A 5,051-nucleotide genomic window follows, 5' to 3' on the forward strand; every position below is an offset into this window, starting at 1 on the left:
TGTGTGCCCTCGGCTTAAAGGAAAAGATACATAATCGATCCCCTGATGTCGACCGCAGGGCCCGCAGGCTCACCGTCACGAGATCGTTCAGACCGTGGTTCTGGGTTCTTCGCTGCGACCTGCGTGACTATCGACGCCTGCAAAGTTTTCTGCTTCTGGTCACAAAACACTACGAATAGTTTACAACAAAATGCACGAGATACGTTGTGACCTATACGATTAATTATTACCAATGTCGATTAACTTTTCAAGTAAGCAAATTGATAACAGTCTGTCAACCAGATTGGTAAAAGATTTAATCAGACATGTCAATCAGAGTCCGACCGAAATATCTATTTTTTTTTTAATTTTGGCCGAAATGGAAACCAAAAACCGAAACTTTCATGAGAATCCTAGATCTGATGGCCATCTGTATACGAGCGCACATATACAGTGTTCCATTTTAATTTACCCCCCTTTTCAAGTACTTTATTATTTTTACCCTTACGGAAAGAAACTACAGCGGATTACAGAAAATTATATTACAGGAACTACATAAAAGTATTACACGAAATTACAGACTGAAGTATTGTAATATACTGTAATATTTTCGTACTATATGCTCGGATTACAGGAAAATATTACAGGAAAATAGCCTGTATTTTGTCATTTAGTAGCTCCCGCTTGATTTTAGAGAATTTTCCTCTGAAATACAGTCTCAAGAAGATATTTTAAAATCTAGAGGAATATCCTCTAACCATGAGACACTAAACTTAAGATTGCAGTCCCTTAATACTAGAGGACACTGATTTCCGATATTCACCCGGCATAAAAAAAATATTTTTTTCGAAATTTTATTACTATTTTATAACTAAATTTGTTTCTTAAGATGCAGTCTATGATTATAAATATTTTCTTGTATTTGAAAAACCTTACCTTGGTGGGATTCGAACTCGGGACCTCTGGATCGTGAGCCAACTGCCTTACGTGGTAGACTACTTCTTAATTTGATGTGTTATATATAGTCTACATATGTCATAACCAGCGCAAATATATAATTTTTCAAAAATCATCTTAAGAAACAAATTTCCCCACTTATCAGTAGAATATTTTTTTTGTGAATATCTTGCCGATATTACAGGATAATAATAGCCTGTAATATCACTGTGGAATTATAGGAAAATAATCTGTAGTGTATAATTATAATATATATAAGAAAAATATATATTTATATGATGTCAAAATGGCGAATACCCTGTATACACACTGATACTTTATATTTTTTTATATTTATTTACTTATAAAATATGAAATTAAAAAATAATAAAATGTGGTTAAAAAGTGATACATTAAATCTAATAAATTTCAAACAATATTTATAGAAATAATTTATATACAGCTGCATTGAAGTAAAAGTATACTATATATGGAGGGGTAAAAACCACAGTGGTGTAACTCAAATTTTTAAAAATCTTTTCTTGTGTGCATAGATGCAATCTGTACAATATATAAATTGCATCTATGCGCATGAGAAAATATTTTTAAAAATTTGACTTACACCACTGTTGTTTTTACCCCTCCATATATGAGGCTCGCTATTTCAAATTTCATGGATTACTGGTAGCATTACGTTTAATACACGCGTGTAGTAGTGTATTACACATTTTGTAGATTACATGTGTAGTCTACTACACAAGTCACTTACCATACGTGTAGTATATTACACATATAATGGATTACACGTGTAGTCTACTACACAAGTCACTTACCACACGTGTAGTATATTACACATATAGAGGATTACACGTGTAGTGGATTTTACACTTCATGATTAGACATGTATTCCATATTACAGGAATTTCACGCACTAAAGGAATTACAGCGTGTAATAACTACAGATTATTGTGTTCCTTTCTGTGATAACTACAGGGAGTCCTGTAGTAACTACACAAGTGTAATATTTACTGGCTGTAGTTTCTTTCCGTAAGGGTAATCGTAGAAGAAAATGCTTCCTTCAAAATAAAAGTTGTTTGGTTTGAAGGGGAACACATGATTCCGATGTGAGTCATGTCGTAGCTAGATGTCATCGTTTTCAAGTATTTTCAAATAATTTCTTAAATGGAACTTAATGTTTTTCTTGAGATAAAAATTGTAGAACTTGCCGAGACGTTTTCAAACACTATAATAAAGCTGTCTTTTGTCAAAAATTTTCTGAGATGTTTTAAATTTTGTCATGATATTTTTAATATAAAATTTGAAATATCTCATAAAATATTTTCATGACTTTACTTTTATACGTAGAATAATAAAAAGAATCGATTGTTGTAAAAAAAAAACAGAAAGTTATTTTAAAAATGCGGTTGCATTTTGTAGGCTCATTTAATATTATTATTAATTGATTTCCTGTGTTATTAAATATGTATATAAACGAGTAATCAATAATTTGGCTCTTGCTTCGTACGGAAAGTTAACAGATAATAATGACCATCTCAATCATATAGCATCTCGAGATGTACTTGAGACAACCTTGGCTATAAGATGATTGATATAATTATAAAGGATGACAATTAAAAATAACCTTCGTTTAACATCATCTAATATTTGTATAGATTGAAGAAAAAAAGAAAAGGAGAAACTTACCAATGTTTGAACGCAACTATAGTCATTAAGAGTTCTCTCTCCGTGAAAAGAGTTGTTCCTCATCGAATCTCACAATCAGCAAAATAGACGTCATAATGATCAATCAATACGTATTAATAACACAATACGTAATATTAAATAATATATTGTGATTATTGTGTAATTACTATATGTATAATGTATTGAGACTCGTGAAAATGTCAACATTAAAAACGGCGATGCGAGTCAGCGCAGAACGTGGAGCGCAATAAAGTTTAGGCGTGCATTTACATATGACAAACGTTTCGGTCCCTCATTTGGGCCATCTTCAGCGTTTATTAATAAAATGAAACTATTCCTGCGGAGATCGAAGCAGCAAACTCCCTTCCTGGAGAGATGTCATGGCAAGCGAGCAAATAAACCCGGTTGCGGTGGACATTCCACTAAAATCGAAAAAGCTATAAGTTTATCGTTACAGAAAGGAAAAAGGAGAAAGCTCACCTTAAGCTCCGCAGTAGTCGAGACAAGTACAGAATAAAAAAGTCGCAGCAATACAATATAAAACCGGAGAGTAGCACATCTCGGAATTAAAGTAAGAACATTGCAGTCAACGTAAAGTTAGAATCGAAATGAAAAGAAGGTCGCAACGTATGTAGATCGGAGCCGTTATCGTAAACAATGTAACCAGCCAAGGAAGGAAACCGAAGGCTAAACATTGCTTACGATAGGCAAGTAAGCGTGGTGCAGAAAATCGGTATCTGATTGGAGATTTAAGCCGAGGCGTTGTTGGCTAATGTATAGAACCTCCGAAACGAGTCGTTTATGATAAAATCTTTCGTGATCCAAGATCTCAACGTTATCCCAATTAAAGTCGTGATTATTTTGAGTTTAAAGCCGGTATTCATAGTTATTTAAGACCGTCTTAAGTTCAATCTTAAGATGTTATGAACCAATCACAGAGCCGTATTAGCGTCTTAAGACATTACTTAAGACGATCTTAAAGACTATGAATACCGGCCCTATGATCGGTAATCACAGAGTGGGAGGAACTATTTCTATTGATGTGGAGACAATGTGGTTTTTAATTGTCTACCGGTTTGTCCCACGTATGATGCGTCACAATCCCGGCAACAAATCCTGTAGACCACATTACTCGTTGAGAAACGCGGGAGGGCATCCTTCTGAACTTTGATAAATTTGTTCAGTTTATTAATACTGTAGTATGATAAATGAGTGTCTGATTGCCTGAAAATATTTTTAAATTTGATAGAAAGTGACGGAAAATACGGAACGGTAAACCATTTTTTAAAAGCGGCGTCGTCTAGAGTATCATTCGAAATTTGTTTTTTTGTTTGTTTGAAAAAGAGACTTTTTAGACGTTCATGCATTGTGTTGAAAATGAAATCAAGAGGGTAATCATTGTTCAAAAGGATGCCAACAATAAATCTCAGATTTTTTTCGTGAAACCTTGGATGAGAAAGCAAAAAGACTCGGTCGATAAGTCCCATAATGGTACCACGCTTTTGAGACGAGGGGTGACAAGAGTTAAAGTTCAAATAACGCCCCGAAAAGGTGGGCTTATGATACCAATCAAATTCGATAAGACCATTGTTGTTGATAATGGTGGTATCTAAAAAATTGAGTTTGCTGTTACCGACCTCTATGGTAAACTGCAAACGTGGATGGAAAGAGTTGAAAGTTTGTAAAGTAAGATCAGCCATATCGGAAGAAATGGCCATCGCGATGTCATCCACGTATCTATAAAAGAACGGTAGGGGGAAGCTAAGAACTCCAATAGCCCTCGTCTCAATATCCTGTAAAACTAAGTCGGCAAGATCGGGAGACAAAGGAGAGCCCATGGGAGAACCAAAATTCTGTTTTTATATTGTATTGCTGCGACTTTTTTATTCTGTACTTGTCTCGACTACTGCGGAGCTTAAGGTGAGCTTTCTCCTTTTTCCTTTCTGTAACGATAAACTTATAGCTTTTTCGATTTTAGTGGAATGTCCACCGCAACCGGGTTTATTTGCTCGCTTGCCATGACATCTCTCCAGGAAGGGAGTTTGCTGCTTCGATCTCCGCAGGAATAGTTTCATTTTATTAATAAACGCTGAAGATGGCCCAAATGAGGGGCCGAAACGTTCGTCATATGTAAATACACGCCTAAACTTTATTGCGCTCCACGTTCTGCGCTGACTCGCATCGCCGTTTTTAATGTTGACATTACTATATGTATATTAACTCTTAACCTGTAACGTCGGGTCACTCGTGCCCTGGCGAAAGTGACTGTCCCCTGTAGCTCGAAGGGAAGGGGGGGCGGGACTAAACTATACTGAAAAAAATTGTATACTACTAAGCTACTAGCTCCCCAAGCGCCGACGGTCTAGTGCGTAAACAGCCGTTGTGAGAGCCAGACGAAATTTTGAAAGTGCACGAGTGACCCGACGTTACTA

The 5,051-nt window shown here is 35.6% G+C and overlaps 1 long non-coding RNA gene across 3 annotated transcripts; it reads right to left on the reverse strand.

The window, feature by feature from the left end:
- Positions 1-3,407, reverse strand: LOC139824947 (uncharacterized). Of its 3 annotated transcripts, none has more exons than XR_011735388.1 (3): positions 3,100-3,407; positions 231-3,041; positions 1-137 (listed from the first exon to the last, which is right to left on the reverse strand). It is a non-coding gene; the product is annotated as an uncharacterized lncRNA (long non-coding RNA). The 3 variants fall into 3 exon arrangements; XR_011735387.1 differs by having other exon boundaries at positions 1-2,510; positions 2,620-3,041; positions 3,100-3,273; XR_011735386.1 differs by having other exon boundaries at positions 1-3,041; positions 3,100-3,258.
- Between the last annotated feature and the right edge of the window lie 1,644 nt (positions 3,408-5,051).

The sequence above is a fragment of the Temnothorax longispinosus genome, unplaced genomic scaffold (genome assembly GCF_030848805.1).
Source record: "Temnothorax longispinosus isolate EJ_2023e unplaced genomic scaffold, Tlon_JGU_v1 HiC_scaffold_702, whole genome shotgun sequence".
Classification (NCBI taxonomy): domain Eukaryota; kingdom Metazoa; phylum Arthropoda; class Insecta; order Hymenoptera; family Formicidae; genus Temnothorax; species Temnothorax longispinosus.